Here is a 21,972-nt window from a genome sequence, read left to right on the forward strand (position 1 = left end):
CATGCCCCCACTCGTTCTCTCTCGATTTCATCTCGGGGTCCGGAGATTGATTGAAAGAGGACTAGGGTGGGTACCATACGTTCGTTTTGTTTATGAACGTAAAATATACTCCCTTTGATCCACACAGACCCCCCCGCGGGTCATTTCTATCATAGAAACAGACCAAACCTTTATCTCCTTGCACGACACGCAATTGATCTCTGAACATCAATCGATCTCGTCAACATGTGTCGGGGCATGCATGAACCGAATGGGATGCCAAAACTAAGACACTAAGCGACACGTAGTGGAGGCAAAGTGAAACTTCAAACGAATCGTTTGTTTGTATGCATGTCGGACAAATTACAAATAATCATTGGAAATACAAGCATGGTCTAGGCCCACATGCGAATGATACTCGGCAGAATGTTCAAATGAGGCATGCAGGAGGATGGACTTGACCGGAGGGAGACATGATCGATGGAGAAGAGGGTTGGAGATGAATGAGAAATAAGCAAACGCCACATGATTATACTTGACCGGCTCAAATAAACAATAAGTTGTCTTGCTTGGCCTACATAGTGAAAGGCCTAATGCACAACACGGAGCACTGACGCTCGAATATGGCCGGTAAAACAGGGAAACCGACATGTGGGGCACACCTGTCAGGACGATGTAGCGCAAACTAGTCCAATGGAGGAGCTGGCCCATGACCTCCTCGCCACCGGCAACCGTTCATGTGGGTCGTGGGGGCCAACAACGTGGCGCAGCTCCAACACCGCCTCTGGACATGGTGACTGAGGGAGTCCTGGACTAGGGGGTGTCCGGACAGCCGGACTATCATTATCCGCCGGACTCCAAGACTACGAAGATACAAGATTGAAGACTCCGGCTCATGTCTGGATGGTACTTTCCTTGGCGTGGAAGGCAAGCTTGGCAATACGGATATGTAGATCTCCTACCATTGTAACCGACTCTGTGTAACCCTAGCCTTCTCCGGTGTCTATATAAACCGGAGGGCTTTAGTCCGTAGGACAACATACATTACAACAATCATACCATAGGCTAGCTTCTAGGGTTTAGCCTCCTTGATCTCGTGGTAGATCTACTCTTGTACTACCCATATCATCAATATTAATCAAGCAGGACGTAGGGTTTTACCTCCATCAAGAGGGCCCGAACCTGGGTAAAACATTGTGTCCCTTGTCTCCTGTTACCATCCGCCTAGACGCACAGTTCGGGACCCCCTACCCGATATCCGCTGGTTTTGACACCGACATTGGTGCTTTCATTGAGAGTTCCTCTGTGTCGTCACCAATAGGCTTGATGGCATCTTCAACCAACGACGCTGTCCAGGGTGAGACTTTTCTCCCCGGACAGATCTTCGTATTCGGCGGCTTCGCACTGCGGGCCAATTCACTTGGCCATCTGGTGCAGATCGAAAGCTACGCCCCTGGCCGTCAGGTTAGATTCGGGAGCTTAAACTTCACGGTCGACGTCCGCGGAGACTTGATCTTCGACGGACTCGAGCCACAGCCAAGCGTGCCGCACTGTGACGATGAGCATGATTTAGCTCTGCCGCCGAACAGTGCCTTGGAGGCCGCACACGGATCCGCTTCGGCCGTTAGCCCGGAGCCGATCGCCCAGATCGAGGGCCGGTGGATAGACGCCGCCCCGGGGGCTTCAACATCCACGACGATGGAGCCGAACACTGATCTTGTCCCCTGCGAAACCCGTGATTCCGAGGCGCCAGACTCCTCGCCGGACTCCGAACCTCCTGCGCCCCTACCAACCAATCCAGATTGGGTGCCAGTTATGGAATTCACCGCCGCGGACATCTTCCAACACTCGCCTTTTGGCGATATCTTGAATTCATTAAAGCATCTCTCGTTATCGGGAGAGTCCTGGCCGGACTATGGCCAGGATGGTTGGGGTACAAACGACGAAGAAATTCAGAGCCCACCCACCACCCACTTTGTAGCCACTGTCGAGGATTTAACCGACATGCTAGACTTCGACTCCGACGACATCGACGCTATGGACGACGATGCCGGAGACGAACGGGAGCCAGCGCCTACAGGGCACTGGAAGACCACCTCGTCATACGACATATATATGGTGGACACCCCAAAAGAAGGGGATGGCGAAGAAGCAGCGGAGGCAGACTCTCTAAAGAAGCAGCCCAAACGCCGACGTCAGCGGCGCCGCTCTAAATCCCGCCACAGCAAGAATGGAGATTCCGGCACAGGAGACAATAATACCCCAGAAAGTGCCGAAGACAATCCCCTCCAGCATGACTCAGCGCAGGAGGATGCAGAAGCAAGCCCCCACGTGAGGGCGGCAGACAAAGAGGTTGAGGATCATAACTATATGCCTCCCTCCGAAGACGAAGTAAGCCTCAACGATGATGAATTCGTCGTACCTGAGGATCCCGTCAAACAAGAGCGCTTCAAGCGCAGGCTTATCGCCACAACAAATAGCCTAAAGAAAAAGCAGCAACAGCTCCAAGCTGATCAAGACCTGCTGGCCGATCGATGGACCGAGGTCCTCGCGGCCGAAGAGTATAAACTCGAACGCCCCTCCAAAAGTTACCCAAGACGCAAGCTGCTCCACCGATTAGAGGAGGAAGCATACATACCTTCATCACCAGCGCATGATATGGCTGACCGACCACCACGTGGTCGTGACAGAGAGGCATCCAGGCCCCCAGCCAAGACCATACCCCGGCATCGCTCCAAAAGTACGAAGCCAAGAGGGAACGCGCCGGACTTGCGAGACATATTGGAGGACAAGGCAAGGCAATCCAGATCCATCTACGGATCACGTGGGCGCCCCACGACCCACGACGAATACCGTCGCGCCGGATACAATAACCCCGGCCGGGCCGAACACAGCAGATAGCGCTCTCTCGAGCTGCGTCGCGATATAGCTCAATACAGGGGCGCCGCACACCCTCTATGCTTCACTGACGAAGTAATGGATCATCAGATCCCCGAAGGGTTTAAACCCGTAAACATTGAATCTTACGATGGCACAACAGACCCCGCGGTTTGGATCGAAGACTACCTTCTCCACATTCATATAGCCCACGGTGATGATCTCCATGCCATCAAGTATCTCCCACTCAAGCTTAAAGGACCAGCTCGGCATTGGCTAAACAGCTTGCCCGCAGAGTCAATTGGGTGCTGGGAAGACCTGGAAGCCGCATTCCTCGACAACTTCCAGGGCACGTATGTGCGACCACCAGACACCGATGACCTAAGCCACATTATTCAGCAGCCAGACGAATCGACCAGACAATTCTGGACTTGGTTCTTAACAAAGAATAACCAAATCGTCGACTATCCGGATGCAGAGGCCCTTGCAGCCTTCAAACATAACATCCGGGACGAATGGCTAGCCCGGCACCTGGGGCAGGAAAAGCCGAAATCCATGGCAGCCCTCACATCGTTAATGACCCGCTTTTGCGTGGGAGAGGACTGCTGGCTAGCCCGTAGCAACAACCTCCGTAAAAATTCTGGCAGTCCAGATACAAAGGACAACAACGGCAGGTCACGTCGAAACAAAAACAAGCGCCGCATAAACGGTGACGATAAGGAGGATACGGCAGTCAATGCCGGATCCCGAGGCTCTAAACCCGGTCAGCGGAAGAAGCCATTCAAAAGAACCACTCCGGGTCCGTCCAATCTGGACCGAATACTCGACCGCTTATGCCAGATACATGGCACCTCTGAAAAGCCAGCTAACCACACCAATAGAGATTGCTGGGTGTTCAAGCAGGCCGGCAAGTTAATTGCCGAAAACAATGACAAGGGGCTAAACAACGACGACGAGGAGGAGACCCGACCGCCGAACAACAGAGGACAAAAGGGTTTCCCCCCACAAGTGCGGACGGTGAATATGATATACGCGACCCACATACCCAAGAGGGAGAGGAAACGCGCACTCAGGGACGTCTATGCGATGGAGCCAGTCGCCCCAAAGTTCAATCCATGGTCCTCTTGTCCGATCACTTTCGATCGAAGAGACCATCCGACCAGCATACGCCATGGCGGATTCACCGCATTGGTTTTAGGCCCAATCGTCGATGGATTTCACCTCACAAGAGTCCTGATGGACGGCGGTAGTAGCCTGAACCTGCTTTATCAGGACACAGTGCGCAAAATGGGCATAGACCCATCAAGGATTAAACCTACAAAGACAACCTTTAAAGGTGTCATCCCAAGAGTGGAGGCCAACTGTACAGGCTCAGTCACACTGGAAGTGGTCTTTGGATCCCCGGATAATTTCCGGAGCGAAGAGTTAATCTTTGACATAGTCCCGTTTCGCAGCGGCTATCATGCTCTGCTCGGACGAAACGCGTTTACAAAATTCAACGCGGTGCCGCATTATGCATACCTAAAGCTCAAGATGCCAGGCCCTCATGGAGTCATCACGGTCAATGGGAATACGGAACGCTCCCTCCGAACGGAGGAACAAAAAGCGGCTCTCGCGGCAGAAGTACAGAGCAGCCTTCTAAGGCAATTCTCAAGTCCGGCAGTTAAAAGGCCGGACACAGCAAAGCGCGCCCGGAGCAATGCCAACCAAGACCACCTGGCGCGATCAGAGCACGCGTAGCAATGCGGCCCCAACCCCCGCCCGCGCATGATCGCAAGAATAACACTCCGTGTACATCATTACGCTTTGGAGATACCATGGGCGCAGGGAAAGGGGCACGATCACAATGGACCCAGAGTGCGGCTCGACCACACCAGGGGCTCACAAGTGTGCCCCCCTTCTTTTTTATTTTATTTTTCTTCTTCTTTTATGTACACAGGACTCTGTTAACCAGAAGCCCTGTCCGGTGGCGAACCAGCCGAACTCATGATGCAACAGTCAGGGACTAAGGAAGGCCGCGACGAACATTCAGGTGGTCTCAATTACGAGCATTAAATTTGATTATATACACCAAGTCTGCAGCTCATCCCTGGAGGGGGACATGTTTATTGAGTCCAAATCCCTTGCTTACCGCACTATTTGTATCAGTCCGCTCTACTAGCAGACTTTCTTTCATAAATAATGCAGCACCTTTTTATTGCAATTGTGTTATCTCTTATATATATGTTCATTATATGACATCTTGCACCCGTATATTTTGCTACGGCCGAATACGCCAGGGGCTTCTGTTCCCCAAATTATGGTGTGATAAAGTCCGAACATTTTCACATGTGCGGCACCCCGAACTTATAGCATTATATGAATCGGCTCCGAATCATGTCTTGGGTCAATAGTTGGGTTTGCCCGGCTCCCACGTTTTGGTGCCTTACGTTCTGTTCTGTCGGCTAAGGTGGCACTGGGAGAACCACTGCGATTGCGCCCCGGTTGAGCCGGGCGAGCGCCTCAGTGGAGAAAGCTAAAACTGACTGGCATGATAAGGCGAGAGACTGGTCGCTGTTCGAGAGGTTTTTTCGGGTCCTTAAAGACTCACGCCGCTTCGAGCGAAGTTCCGGATAATGTCCGATGAAGGCGTGGATAGCGCCTCGGATTCAGTCTTCCGAATACCAGGGGCTTCGCCGAAATTTAAAATTATAGAATTCTATGGCTAAGTGAGAGTGTTCAAGCATTATAAGTCCGGTTTCCTTGTTCGTCGTGTTGAGCGCCTCCCTAGATGGACCCAAAAATGGGAACAAGAGTGCTCAAGTTTATCCCGAACACCCCAGCACTTGTGGCTTGGGGGCTGAAGCCAACGACTTGCCATCTCTCAGATTTTACAAATGGCCGCACAGAAGGTAATATTTTAAATTAAAAAAGCATTGCTCATGGCGCATATGAAAGATGTTTTCAACGCACAGGATAAATACACAGCGAGTTCACTCAAAGATTACATTTCGGGAGCACTCATCTGCAATATCGCATGCTCCCTTCAGGACAATTTTATAATACTTCTCCGGTGTGCGATACTCCTTGCCCGGCGGCGGTGGGTTCGTGAGAAGCTTCTCCGCATCCAGTTTGCCCCATTGCACCTTTATGCGGGCAAGGGCCCGACGAGCGCCTTCGATACAGGCGGAGCGCTTGACTACATCCAGCCTGGGGCATGCATCCACCAGCCGCCGCACGAGGCCAAAGTAGCTCCCAGGCATGGCCTGTCCAGGCCATAGCCAGACTATGAGACCCTTCATGGCCTCCTCAGCTACCTTGTGGACTTCGACCAGCTGCTTCAGCTGGTTGCTTGGGGGCACCGGATGGCCGGCCTCAGAGTACTGAGACCAGAAGACCTTCTCCGTTGAGCTCCCCTCCTCGCCACGATAGAATGCGGCGGCATCAGACGCACTACGCGGCAGATCTGCAAACGCCCCTGGAGAGCTCCGAATTCGGGTAAGTGTCAGGTAGTTCACACTAACAAGCCTGCTTTGCATGAAAAATGCCTTACCCGCCGCTATCTTCTTTATGCCCTCATCTTCCTGAAGGGCCTTATGGGTCTCGGCCTTGGCGGACTTGGCACTTTCGAGAGCCGAGGCAAGCCCGGACTCTCGAGTCTTGGAGTCACGCTCCAAACTCTCATGCTTTTCCATGAGAGCCTGGAGCTCTTGCCGAACTTCCGCCACCCATGCCTCTTGCTTTTCTCGCTCAGCCCGTTCCGCGGCCGCACTGCGTTCGGCCGCGGACACAGCATCCTTCAGGGCTGCCACCTCGTTAGTGGCCCCTGCAATACACATATTTTCCTTGTTAATTTTATTTGCAACCAAAATCCTTTTCTGTAAGGTACTTATTCAAAGAGGAGTTACTCACCTTCTTTTTCCTCGAGCTGCCTCTCGGCATGGCTGCGCTCTTGCTCGGACCGCTCGAGGTCCTTCTTCAGCACCTCGACCTCCGCCGTTAATGCGGTAGAGGTCAGCAGCGCAGCCTGCAAACCCATATTGACATATTTTAGGCAACCCTGCGTATATCTTGTTAGATCCTCAGTCCGGCTTTTCTTTCCGAACACCGAACTAAGCATCAGGGGCTACTGTCTATGCGGTATTACATTACATAATTTTAACTTCTTACCTCAAAGCCTGTTAGAAGGCTGCTGCAGGCTTTGGTCAGCCCGCTCTTAGCGAGCTGAAACTTCTCAATCACCGCACTCATGATAGTGCGGTGTTCTTCCTCGATGGAAGCGCCTTTAAGCGCCTCCAACAGGTTATCCGGCGCCTCCGGTTGGACGGAGGCCGCCGGCGTCGCGGTCCTGCCCTTCTTTCGAAGGGGCCGCTTGCTGGACTCTGGAACCACTGCGGGTTCCGATGTAGAGTCCGGCACAAAGTCCGGGAGGCTGCCTGACGGCGCCTCCGGAGCCTCCTCCTGATGGGTCCCTCTTTGGGATCCCACCTCGGCGTCTTCGTCGGCGCGTGGGGTAGAGGCAGTCGGGATGGAATTCACATCCGACGAGGCCAATGACCCGCTCGATGAGTCGGGGAGATCATCATTGGCCGGACTACGGGCAGAATGCGGCGTTAGAAGGATACTACGCTACATAAAAGAAATTACACATCAAGGATCCGGATACTTACGATCTCGCCGGACGCCTGGCCCTTGGAGGCGCCATGTTGGCGAAACTGTCCGGGGGGATAGTTCTCCCCCTCTTGGACCCTTCGCCCCCCCCGATGGGGGAGGCCTTCCTCTTCTTCTCTCCCTCCTCCGGGAGAGAATACTCCTCCTCCTCGTCTTCAGGGGAGGAGTCCTCGTCGTCGTCAGACACCTGATTGCGGGAACTCTTTCGAGTCCCCGTGGCCACCTTCTTGGCCTTCTTCTCCGGCACCACGTGCGGTGCCGGAACCAGCAGCCCTGTTAAGCGGGCGTCCACTGGGTCTTCTGGCATGGGAGCCGGGCTGATAAGCAGCTTGGCCTTCTCCATCCATTCCTGTCAAAGGAAGTGGCAGAATGAAATCCCACTAAAAGTTGATTTAATTATCACAAGTGTCCCGTGATGGGGTTGAATTACTTACCTCGTCAGTTGGATACTGCGAGCTGAATCCGCGATCTTCCGTCGCGGATGCGGGGGCTTCGGCGCCCTTGAACAGCACCCTCCAGGCGCCTTCGCATGTTGTATCGTAGAGCCCGCTTAGCGCCTGGTGCTGTTCCGGATTGAACTCCCACAAATTTAATGCCCGTTCTTGGCATGGGAGGATCCGCCGGATGAGCATGACTTGGACCACGTCGACGAGCCTGAGCCTATTGCTCACCATCTTCTTGATGCAGGCTCGGAGTCCCGTCACCTCCACCGGATTGCCCCACTGCAAGCCCTTCTCTTTCTAGGAGGTGAGCTGTGTGGGAATGCCAGATCTAAACTCGGGGGCCGCCGCCCATGTGGGCTTGCGCGGCTCGGTGATGTAGAACCACCCCGATTGCCACCCCTTGACGGAATCCACAAAGGTCCCTTCGAGCCAAGGTACATTGGGCAATTTGCCCAACATGGCGCCTCCGCATTCCGCTTGCGTGCCCTTCACAACCTTCGGCTTGACGTTGAAGGTCTTGAGCCACAGGCCGAAGTGGGGCCGGATGCAGAGGAAGGCCTCGCACACGACGATAAACGCCGAGATGTTGAGGATGAAGTTCGGCGCCAGATCGTGCAAATCCAGGCCGTAGTAAAACATGAGCCCCCGGACAAATGGATGGAGCGGAAAGCCCAGTCCGCGGAGGAAGTGGGGGAGGAAGACGACTGAGGGAGTCCTGGACTAGGGGGTGTCCGGACAGCCGGACTATCAATATCCGCCGGACTCCAAGACTACGAAGATACAAGATTGAAGACTCCGGCTCGTGTCCGGAAGGTACTTTCCTTGGCGTGGAAGGCAAGCTTGGCAATACGGATATGTAGATCTCCTACCATTGTAACCGACTCTGTGTAACCCTAGCCCTCTCCGGTGTCTATATAAACCGGAGGGCTTTAGTCCGTAGGACAACATACATCACAACAATCATACCATAGGCTAGCTTCTAGGGTTTAGCCTCCTTGATCTCGTGGTAGATCTACCCTCGTACTACCCATATCATCAATATTAATCAAGCAGGACGTAGGGTTTTACCTCCATCGAGAGGGCCTGAACCTGGGTAAAACATTGTGTCCCTTGTCTCCTGTTACCATCCGCCTAGACGCACAGTTCGGGACCCCCTACCCGAGATCCGCCGGTTTTGACACCGACATTGGTGCTTTCATTGAGAGTTCCTCTATGCCGTCACCGATAGGCTTGATGGCATCTTCAACCAACGACGCTGTCCAGGGTGAGACTTTTCTCCCCGGACAGATCTTCGTATTCGGCGGCTTCGCATTGCGGGCCAATTCACTTGGCCATCTGGAGTAGATCGAAAAAGCTACGCCCCTGGCCGTCAGGTCAGATTCAGAAGCTTAAACTTCACGGCCGATGTCTGCGGAGACATGATCTTCGATGGACTCGAGCCACAGCCAAGCGCGCCGCACTGTGACGATGGGCACGATCTAGCTCTGCCGCCGGACAGTGCCTTGGTGGCCGCACACGGATCCGCTTTGGCCATTATCCCGGAGCCGATCGCCCACATCGAGGGACGGTGGATAGACGCCGCCCCGGGGGCTTCAACGTACACGGCGATGGAGCCGAATACTGATCTTGTCCCCTGCGAAACCCGTGATTCCGAGGCGCCGGACTCCTCGCCGGACTCCGAACCTCCCGCGCCCCTACCAATCTATCCGGATTGGGCGCCGGTTATGGAATTCACCGCCGCGGACATTTTCCAACACTCGCCTTTTGGCGATATCCTGAATTCACTGAAGCATCTCTCGCTATCAGGAGAATCCTGGCCGGACTATGGACAGGAAGGTTGGAGTTCGGACGACGAAGAAATTCAGAGCCCACCCACCACCCACTTTGTAGCCACTGTCGAGGATCTAACCGACATGCTAGACTACGACTCCGACGACATCGACGCTATGGACGACGATGCCGGAGACGAACAGGAACCAGCGCCTACAGGGCACTGGAAGACCACCTCGTCATACGACATATACATGGTGGACACCCCAAAAGATGGGGATGGCGAAGAAGCAGCGGAGGCAGATTCTCTAAAGAAGCAGCCCAAACACCGTCGTCAGCGGCGCCGCTCTAAATCCCGCCACAGCAAGAATGGAGATTCCGGCACGGGAGATAATAATACTCCAGAGAGTGCCGAAGACAATCCCCTCCAGCAAGACTCAGCGCAGGAGGATGCAGAAGCAAGCCCCCACGAGAGGGCGGCAGACGAAGGGGTTGAGGATGATAACTATATGCCTCCCTCCGAAGACGAAGCAAGCCTCAACGATGATGAATTCGTCGTACCTGAGGATCCCGTCGAACAAGAGCGCTTCAAGCGCAGGCTCATAGCCACAGCAAACAGCCTAAAGAAAAAGCAGCAACAGCTCCAAGCTGATCAAGATCTGCTGGCCGATCGATGGACCGAGGTCCTCGCGGCCGAAGAGTATAAACTCGAACGCCCCTCCAAAAGTTACCCAAGATGCAAGCCGCTCCCCCGATTAGAGGAGGAAGCATACATACCTTCATCACTAGCGCTCGACATGGCTGACCGACCACCCCGTGGTCGTGACAGAGAGGCATCCAGGCCCCCAGCCAAGACCGTACCCCGGCATCGCTCCAAAAGTACGAAGCCAAGAGGAAACGCGCCGGACTTGCGAGACATATTGGAGGACAAGGCAAGGCAATCCAGATCCATCTACGGATCACGTGGGCGCCCTACGACCCACGATGAATACCGTCGCGCCGGATACAATAACCCCGGCCGGGCCGAACACAGCAGACAGCGCTCTCTCGAGCTGCGTCGTGATATTGCCCAATATAGGGGTGCCGCACACCCTCTATGCTTCACTGACGAAGTAATGGATCATCAGATCCCCGAAGGGTTTAAACCCGTAAACATCGAATACTACGATGGCACAACAGACCCCGCGGTTTGGATCAAAGACTATCTTCTCCATATTCATATGGCCCACGGTGATGACCTCCATGCCATCAAGTATCTCCCACTCAAGCTTAAAGGACCAGCTAGGCATTGGCTAAACAACTTGCCTGCAGAGTCAGTTGGGTGCTGGTTAGACCTGGAAGCCGCATTCCTCGACAACTTCCAGGGCACGTATGTGCGACCACCAGACGCCGATGACCTAAGCCACATTATTCAACAGCCAGACGAATCGGCCAGACAATTCTAGACACGGTTCTAAACAAAGAAAAACCAAATCGTCGACTGTCCGGATGCAGAGGCCCTTGCAGCCTTCAAACATAACATCTGGGACGAATGGCTAGCCTGGCACCTGGGACAGGAAAAGACGAAATCCATGGCAGCCCTCACATCGCTAATGACCCGCTTTTGCGTGGGAGAGGACAGCTGGCTAGCCCGCAGCAACAACCTCCGCAAAAATTCTGGCAGTCCGGATACCAAGGACAACAACGGCAGGTCACATCGAAACAAAAACAAGCGCCGCATTAACGGCGACGATAAGGAGGATACGACAGTCAATGCTGGATTCCGAGGCTCTAAACCCGGTCAGCGGAAGAAGCCATTCAAAAGAACCACTCCGGGTCCGTCCAATCTGGACCGAATACTCGACCGCTTATGCCAGATACATGGCACCTCTGAAAAGCCAGCTAACCACACCAATAGAGATTGCTGGGTGTTCAAACAAGCTGGCAAGTTAATTGCCGAAAACAATGACAAGGGGCTAAACAGCGACGACGAGGAAGAGACCCGACCGCCGAACAACAAAAGATAGAAGGGTTTCCCCCCACAAGTGCGGATGGTGAATATGATATACGCGACCCACATACCCAAGAGGGAGAGGAAACGCGCACTCAGGGACGTCTATGCGATGGAGCCAGTCGCCCCAAAGTTCAATCCATGGTCCTCTTGTCCGATCACTTTCGATCGAAGAGACCATCCGACCAGCATACGCCATGGCGGATTCGCCGCATTGGTCTTAGACCCAATCGTCGATGGATTTGACCTAACAAGAGTCCTGATGGACGGCGGCAGTAGCCTGAACCTGCTTTATCAGGATACAGTGTGCAAAATGGGCATAGACCCATCAAGGATTAAACCTACAAAGACAACCTTTAAAGGTGTCATCCCAGGAGTAGAAGCCAATTGTACATGCTCAGTCACACTGGAAGTGGTCTTCGGATCCCCGGATAATTTCCGGAGCGAAGAGTTAATCTTCGACATAGTCCCGTTTCCCAGCGGCTATCACGCTCTGCTCGGACGAACCGTGTTTGCAAAATTCAATGCGGTGCCGCATTATGCATACCTAAAGCTCAAGATTCCAGGCCCTCGTGGAGTCATCACGGTCAATGGGAATACGGAACACTCCCTCCGAACGGAGGAACATACAGCGGCTCTTGCGGCAGAAGTACAGAGCAGCCTCTTAAGGCAATTCTCAAGTCCGGCAGCTAAAAGGCCGGACACAGCAAAGCGCGCCCGGAGCAATGCCAACCAAGACCACCTGGCGCGATCAGAGCATGCGTAGCAATGCATCCCCAACCCTCGCCCACGCATGATCGCAAGAATAACACTCCGCATACATCATTACGCTTTGGAGATACCATGGGCGTAGGGAAAGGGGCACGATCACAATGGACCCAGAGTGCGGCTCGACCACACCAGGGGCTCACAAGTGTGCCCCCCTTCTTTCTTACTTTATTTTTCTTCTTCTTTTATGTACACAGGACTCTGTTAACCAGAAGCCCTGTCCGATGGCAAACCTGTCGAACTCATGATGCAACAGTCAGGGACTAAAGAAGGCCGCGACGAACACTCAGGTGGTCTCAATTACGAGCATTAAATTCGATTACATACACCAAGTCTGCAGCTCATCCCTGGAGGGGGACATGTTTATTTAGTCCAAATCCCTTGCTTACCGCACTATTTGTATCAGTCCGCTTTGCTAGCAGACTTTCTTTCATAAATAATGCAGCACGTTTTTATTGCAATTGCATTATATTTTATATATGTTCATTACATGACATCTTGCACCCGTATATTTTGGTACGGCCGAATATGCCAGGGGCTTCCGTTCCCCAAATTATGGTGTGATAAAGTCCGAACACTTTCACAAGTGCGGCACCCCGAACTTATAGCATTATATGAATCGGCTCCGAATTATGTCTTGGGTCAATAGTTGGGTTTGCCCGGCTCCCACATTTTGGTGCCTTACGTTCCGTTCTGTCGGCTAAGGTGGCACTGGGAGAACCACTGCGATTGCGCCCCGGTTGAGCCGGGTTAACGCCTCAGTGGAGAAAGCTAAAACTGACTGGCATGATAAGGCGAGAGACTGGTTGCTGTTTGAGAGGTTTTTTCGGGTCCTTAAAGACTCACGCCGCTTCAAGCGAAGTTCCGGATAATGTCCGATGAAGGCGTGGATAGCGCCCAGATTCAGTCTTCCGAATACCAGGGGCTTCGCCGAAATTTAAAAGTATAGAATTCTATGGCTAAGTGAGAGTGTTCAAGCATTATAAGTCCGGTTGCCTTCTTCGTTGTGTTGAGCGCCTCCCTCGATGGACCCAACAATGGGAACAAGAGTGCTCATGTTTATCCCGAACACCCCAGCACTCGCGGCTTGGGGGCTGAAGCCAACGACTTGCCATCTCTCAGATTTTATAAACGGCCGCACAGAAAGTAATATTTTAAACTAAACAAGCGTTGCTCATGGCGCATATGAATGAAGTTTTCAGCGCACAGGATAAATACACAGTGAGTTCACTCAAAGATTACATCTCGGGGGCACTTATCTGCAATATCGCAGGCTCCCTTCAGGACAACTTTATAATACTGCTCCGGCGTGCGATGCTCCTTGCCTGGCGGCAGCGGATCCGTGAGAAGCTTCTCCGCATCCAGTTTGCCCCATTGCACCTTTATGCGGGCAAGGGCCCGACGAGCGCCTTTAATACAGGCGGAGCGCTTGACTACATCCAGCCTGGGGAATGTATCCACTAGCCGCCGCACGAGGCCAAAGTAGCTCCCAGGCATGGCCTGTCCAGGCCACAGCCGGACTATGAGACCCTTCATGGCCTCCTCAGCTACCTTGTGGAGTTCGACCAGCTGCTTCAGCTGGTCGCTTGGGGGCACCGGATGGCCGGCCTCAGCGTACTGAGACCAAAAGACCATCTCTGTCAAGCTCCCCTCCTTGCCATGATAGTATACGGCGGCATCAGACGCACTAGGCGGCAGATCTGCAAACGCCCCTGAAGAGCTCCGAATTCGGGTAAGTATCCGGTAATTCACATTAACATGCCTGCTTTGCATGAAAAACGCCTTACCCGCAGCTATCTTCTTTATGTCCTCGACCTCCTGAAGGGCCTTCTGGGCCTCGGCCTTGGCGGACTTGGCACTTTCGAGAGCCGAGGCAAGCTCGGACTCTCGAGTCTTGGAGTCACGCTCCAAACTCTCATGCTTTTCCATGAGAGCTTGGAGCTCTTGCCAAACTTCCGCCACCCGTGCCTCTTGCTTCTCTCGCTCAGCCCGTTCAGCGGCCGCACTGCGTTCGGCCGCGGACACAGCATCCTTCAGGGCTGCCACCTTGTTAGTGCCCCCTGCAATACACATATTATCCTTGTTAATTTTATTTGCAACCAAAACCCTTTTCTGTAAGGTACTTATTCAAAGAGGTGTTACCCACCTTCTTTTTCCTCGAGCTGCTTCTTGGCATGGCCGAGCTCTTGCTCGGACCGCTCGAGATCCTTCTTCATCACTTCGACCTCCGCCGTTAATGCGGCAGAGGTCAGCAGCGCAACCTGCAAACCCATATTGACATATTTTAGGCAACCCTGCATATATCTTGTTAGATCCTCAGTCCGGCTTTTCTTTCCGAACACCGAACTAAGCATCAGGGGCTACTGTCTATGCGGTATTACATTACATAATTTTAACTTCTTACCTCAAAGCCTGTTAGAAGGCTGCTGCAGGCTTCGGTCAGCCCGCTTTTAGCGAGCTGAACCTTTTTAATCACCGCACTCATGATAGTGCGGTGTTCTTCCTCGATGGAAGCGCCTTTAAGCGCCTCCAACAGGTTATTCGGCGCCTCCGGTTGGACGGAGGCCGCCGGCGTCACGGTCCTGCCCTTCTTTCGAAGGGGCCGCTTGCCGGACTCTGGAAGCACTGCGGGTTCCGATGTAGAGTCCGCGCAAAGTCCGGGAGGTCGCCTAACGGCGCCTCTGGAGCCTCCTCCTGATGGGTCCCTCTTTGGGATCCCACCTCGGCGTCCTCGTCGGCGCGTGGGGTAGAGGCAGTCGGGACGGAATGTACATCCAACGAGGCCAACGACCCGCTCATCCAGTCGGGGAGATCGTCACCGGCCGGACTACATGCAGAATGCGGCATTAGAAGGATACAGCATGACATAAAATATACGGCATGTAAATGATCCGAATACTTACGATCCTGCAGGATGCCTGGCCCTTGGAGGCCACTCATCCTCGCCAACGTCGGTGTTGGCGAAACTATCCGGGGGGATAGTCCTCCCCCTCTTGGACCCTTCGGCCTCCCCGATTGGGGAAGCCTTCCTCTTCTTCTCTCCCTCCTCTGGGAGAGAATACTCCTCCTCCTCCTCGTCTTCGGGGGAGGAGTCCTCGTCGTCGTCAGACGCCTGATTACGGGAACTCTTTCGAGTCCCCGTGGCCACCTTCTTGGCCTTCTTCTCCGGCACCACGTGCGGTGCTGGAACCAGCAGCCCTGTTAAGCGGGCGTTCACTGGGTCTTCTGGCATGGGAGCCAGGCTGATAAGCAGCTTGGCCTTCTCCATCCATTCCTGTCAAAGAAAGTGGCAGTATGAAATCCCGCTAAAAGCTAATTTAATTATCACAAGTGTCCCGTAATGGGGTTGAATCACTTACCGCGTCAGTTGGACACTGCGCGCTGAATCCGCGATCTTCCGTCTCGGATGCGGGGGCTTTGGCGCCCTTGAACAGCACCCTCCAGGCGCCTTCGTATGTTGTGTCGAAGAGCCCTCTTAGCGCCTGGTGCTGTTCCGGATTGGACTCCCACAAATTGAATGCCCGTTCTTGGCATGGGAGAATCCGCCGGAGGAGCATGACTTGGACCATGTCGTCGAGCCGGAGCCTATTGCTCACCATCTTCTTGATGCATGCTCGGAGTCCCGTCACCTCCACCGGATTGCCCCACTGCAAGCCCTTCTCTTTCTAGGAGGTGAGCTGCGTGGGGATTCCAGATCTAAACTCGGGGGTCGCCGCCCATGTGGGTTTGCGCGGCTCGGTGATGTAGAACCACCCCGATTGCCACCCCTTGACGGAGTCCACGAAAGTCCCTTCTAGCCAAGGGACATTGGGCAATTTGCCCAACATGGCGCCTCCGCATTCCGCTTGCGTGCCCTTTACAACTTTCGGCTTGATGTTGAAGGTCTTGAGCCACAGGCCGAAGTGGGGCCGGATGCAGAGGAAAGCCTCGCACACGACGATAAACGTCGAGATATTGAGGATGAAGTTCGGCGACAGATCATGGAAATCCAGGCCGTAGTAAAACATGAGCGCCCGGACAAATGGATGGAGCGGAAAGCCCAGTCCGTGGAGGAAGTGGGGGAGGAAGACGACCCTCTCATGAGGCTCAGGGGTGGGGCTGAGCTGCCCCTCGTCGGGCAGCCGATGCGCGATATCGCTGGAAAGGTATCTGGCGTCGCGCAGCTTGGTGATGTCCTCCTCCTTGGCGGTGGAGGCTAACCATTTACCTCCCGCTCCGGACATATTCGGAGAAGGTCGAGGCGAGATGCGCGAGCTTGGGCGTTGGAGCTTGAGTGCGCGGAGATGGATAAGCAAAGGAGGAAGAATGCGTAGGTGAGAAGGTGAATCCTTATCCCTTATATATAGGCGGACAAAACTATGCGTCCCCCACTAGCCTGGTAAAACTCGCTTATCTCCCAAGCACCACCATCAATGGCGCGGTTGGGTTACCCCCTTCCGTATTGATGAGAATCCCGGAATAAAGAGGAACACGATCTCTGCTTCGACAAGACGTGCCAAGGAAACCGCTTCGCTAAACGTGCTGAGGTGGAATAGTAAAAAACGATTCAAACGAGAGCTTGGTAGCGGTGTGATGTCACGCCGCATAATACGTCAGCAGATTGAGTCAGTGTATATGTTTTATTCTCTCTACGGTGGAATGTGGAAATTATTTTTGCAGAGCCGGACACTATCCTGGTGTTCATGATCTTCTCTGGATTATTCGAGGGAGGAACCCGCCTTGCAATGCCGAACATTATGCACGCCGGACTTATCGTCATTGAAGACTGGTTCAGGGGCTACTGAGGGAGTCCTGGACTAGGGGGTGTCCGGACAGCCGGACTATCAATATCCGCCGGACTCCAAGACTACGAAGATACAAGATTGAAGACTCCGTCTCATGTCCGGAAGGTACTTTCCTTGGCGTGGAAGGCAAGCTTGGCAATACGGATATGTAGATCTCCTACCATTGTAACCGACTCTGTGTAACCCTAGCCCTCTCCGTTGTCTATATAAACCGGAGGGCTTTAGTCCGTAGGACAACATACATCACAACAATCATACCATAGGCTAGCTTCTAGGGTTTAGCCTCCTTGATCTCGTGGTAGATCTACTCTTGTACTACCCATATCATCAATATTAATCAAGCAGGACGTAGGGTTTTACCTCCATCGAGAGGGCCCGAACCTGGGTAAAACATTGTGTCCCTTGTCTCCTGTTACCATCCGCCTAGACGCACAGTTCGGGACCCCCTACCCGAGATCCGCTGGTTTTGACACCGACAACGACCCTCTCATGAGGCCCAGGGGTAGGGATGAGCTGCCCCTCGTCGGGCAGCCGATGCGCGATATCGCCGAAAAGGTATACGGCGCTGCGCAGCTTGGTGATGTCCTCATCTTTAGCGGTGGAGGCTAACCATTTACCTCCCGCTCCAGACATATTCGGAGAAGGTCGAGGCGAGATGTGCAAGCTTGGGCGTTGGAGCTCGAGGGCGCGGAGATGGATAAGCAAAGGAGGAAGAAGGCATAGGTGAGAAGGTGAATCCTTATCCCTTATATATAGGCGGACGGAAACTGTGCGTCCCCCACCGGCCTGATAAAACTCGCTTATCTCCCAAGCGCCACCATCAATGGCGCGGTTGGGTTACCCACGTCCGTATTGATGAGAATCCCGGAATAAGGGGAACACGATCTCTGCTTCGACAAGACGTGCCAAGGAAACCGCTTCGCTAAACGTGCTGAGGTGGTATAGTAAAAAACGATTCAAACAAGGGCTTGGTGGCGGTGTGATGTCACGCCGCATAATACGTCAGCAGATTGAGCTAAGTGTACATTTTATTCTCTCTACGGTGGAATGTGGAAATTATTTTTTGCAGAGCCGGACACTATCCTGGTGTTCATGATCTTCTCTGGATTATTCAAGGGAGGAACCCGCCTTGCAATGCCGAACATTATGCGCGCCGGACTTATCGTCATTGAAGACTGGTTCAGGGGCTACTGAGGGAGTCCTGGACAAGGGGGTGTCCGGACAGCCGGACTATCATTATCCGCCGGACTCCAAGACTACGAAGATACAAGATTGAAGACTCCGGCTCGTGTCCGGATGGTACTTTCCTTGGCGTGGAAGGCAAGCTTGGCAATACGGATATGTAGATCTCCTACCATTGTAACCGACTCTGTGTAACCCTAGCCTCCTCCGGTGTCTATATAAACCGGAGGGCTTTAGTCCGTAGGACAACATACATTACAACAATCATACCATAGGCTAGCTTCTAGGGTTTAGCATCCTTGATCTCGTGGTAGATCTACTCTTGTACTACCCATATCATCAATATTAATCAAGCAGGACGTAGGGTTTTACCTCCATCGAGAGGGCCCGAACCTGGGTAAAACATTGTGTCCCTTGTCTCCTGTTACCATCCGCCTAGACGCACAGTTCGAGACCCCCTACCCGAGATCCGCCGGTTTTGTCACCCATAGTGACCGCGGTGAGCAACATGCTCATCGTCGCTAGACATGGTCGCTTTTAGTGTGCCGAGGGTGGCGTTAGTGCTGTGGCACGACCAACAGCTAGTATGTTTGGTTTGTGCCCAACGTTGCCCCATCAAAGCATTGGGTAGACAAAATTTTTGTTGAGGTTTTGGTTGCCCATGATTTGGCCGACATCGGCAAGACAAATGAACTAGAGTTGGCTAGAGTTCATTGGCATGCCAAAAAATGGCAACCATCCATTTTTGGGTCATGACCAAAACCTAAAAAAAATGGCAACTGAGGGAGTCCTGGACTAGGGGGTGTCCGGATAGCCAAACTATCATCGTTGGCCGGACTCCAAGACTATGAATATACAAGATTGAAGACTTCGTCCCGTGTCCGGATGGGACTTTCCTTGGCGTGGAAGGCAAGCTTGGCAATACGGATATGTAGATCTCCTACCATTGTAACCGACTCTGTGTAACCCTAGCCCTCTCCTGTGTCTATATAAACCAGAGGGTTTTAGTCCATAGGACGAATAACAATAATACCATAGGCTAGCTTCTAGGGTTTAGCCTCCTTTATCTCGTGGTAGATCCACTCTTGTACTACCCATATCATCAATATCAATCAAGCAGGAGTAGGGTTTTACCTCCATCGAGAGGGCCCGAACCTGGGTAAAAACATCGTGTCCCTTGTCTCCTGTTACCATCCGCCTAGACGCACAGTTCGGAACCCCCTACCCGAGATCCGCCGGTTTTGACACCGACATTGGTGCTTTCATTGAGAGTTCCTCTGTGTCGTCGCTTATAGGACCAATGGCTCCTTCGATCATCAACAACAACGCGGTCCAGGGTGAGACTTTTCTCCCCGGATAGATCTTCGTATTCGGCGGCTTTGCACTGCGGGCCAATTCGCTTGGCCATCTGGAGCAGATCGAAAGCTACGCCCCTGGCCATCAGGTCAAATTTGGAAGTTTGAACTACACGGCCGACATCCGCGGAGACTTGATCTTCGACGGATTCCAGCCACAGCCGAGCGCGCTGCACTGTCACGATGGGCATGATCTAGCTCTGCTGCCGGACAGTGCCCTGGAGGCCGCACACGAGTCCGCCCCGACCCTTAACTCGGAGCCGACTGCACCAATCGAGGATGGGTGGCTAGACACCGCCTCGGGGGCCGCCACCTCTACGGCGATGGAGCCGAATACCGACCCGGTCCCTTGTGAAGCTCGTGACTCCGAGGTGCCGGACTCCTCGCCGGACTCCGAACCTCCCGCGCCCTACCAATCGAATCCGATTGGGCGCCGATCATGGAGTTCAGCACTCGCCTTTCGGCGACATCCTAAATTCGCTAAAGTATCTCTCGTTGTCAGGAGAGCCCTGGCCGGACTACGGTGAGGACGGTTGGGATGCGGATGACGAAGAAATTCAAAGCCCACCCACCACCCACTTTGTAGCCACTGTTAACGATATAACCGACATGCTAGACTTCGACTCCGAAGACATCGACGGTACGGACGACAATGCCGTAGACGACCAAGAACCAGCGCCTACGGGGCACTAGAAAGCCACCTCAACTCACGATGTATACATGGTGGATACACCAAAAGGAAGCGATAGCGAGGAACAACGGGACACGGTGAAAGATAATTCCCCCGAAAAACAGCCAAAACGGCGACGCAAACGCCGCCCGAAGTCCCGCCTCGATAACAGCAGCACCCATACAGACCCAGCCAAAGAGCAGGGCGAACCAGTGGACGACAAACATGCCACGAAGCAACCGTCCAAATAGGATGAATTGAACAAGCAACCCATCCCTGGTGAAAACAATAGTCCAGACGATCTCACGCCGAACACATCACTGGAGCATGACAACCTCCACAAAAGGCTCGTCGCCACTGCGAGATGTTTCAAGAAGCAGAAGCGAAACCTCAAAACAGTGGAAGACGTACTCAGAATGAGATGGAGCAAAGTACTCAGGACCGCAGATAAATACGGCGATAGTCACCAAGCAAAGAGCTACCCAAAGCACAAGCTGTTGCCCGAATTCGACGAGGAGGCCGTAGAGCCCCCATAGTCAAAGAACAAAGAGGCCGCCTGGTCGGATAGACGACCACATGACAAGCAAAGAGAAGCAAGCGACGCCGCACACAAGCCGGCACACGATCCACATAAGGATCCTCGTAAAAAGGATGGCCCGGTTAGGTCCATCTATGGGCCAAGAAAGAAGGATCCAGGGAGAACCACAACACGTCGAGTGTTCGAAAATAACGGTACACCTAAATACAGGGGCGCCTCACACCCCCTATGTTTCACCGATGAGGTACTGGATCATGAATTTCCAGCGGGACTCAAACCCGTAAACATAGAGGCATACGACGGAACAACAGACCCCGGAGTCTGGATTGAGGATTATATCCTACACATACATATTGCTAGAGGAGACGATCTCCACGCCATCAAATACCTACCCCTCAAGCTCAAAGGGCCAGCTCGGCATTGGCTCAAAAGCCTCCCAGAAAATACCATTGGAAGTTGGGAAGAGCTTGAGGATGCGTTTCGAGCAAATTTCCAGGGGACTTATGTCCGACCTCCGGTGCAGACGATTTAAGTCATATAACTCAACAGCCCGGAGAGTCAGCCCGCAAATTCTGGAACAGGTTCCTCACCAAAAAGAACCAAATAGTCGACTGTCCGGACGCCGAAGCCTTAGCAGCGTTCAAACATAATGTCCGAGATGAATGGCTCGCCAGACACCTCGGCCAGGAAAAGCCAAGGACCATGGCCGCACTAACAAGCCTCATGACCCACTTCTGCGCGGGAGAAGATAGCTGGCTGGCAAGATGCAACACCAGCAACCCGAGTACATCTGAGGTCAGGAATGGAAATGGGAAGCCACGACGCAGAAAATACCAGCGCCGGACTAAAGAAAATGGCCCCAGGAACACGGCGGTCAACGCCGGGTTCAAAAGCTCGCGGCCGAACAACAAAACACTACCTCTTAAGGACAACAGTGACGAGCTATCCAACCTAAACAAAATCTTG

Source organism: Triticum dicoccoides, chromosome 5B, assembly GCF_002162155.2.
Source record: "Triticum dicoccoides isolate Atlit2015 ecotype Zavitan chromosome 5B, WEW_v2.0, whole genome shotgun sequence".
NCBI classification, from domain to species: Eukaryota; Viridiplantae; Streptophyta; class Magnoliopsida; order Poales; family Poaceae; genus Triticum; species Triticum dicoccoides.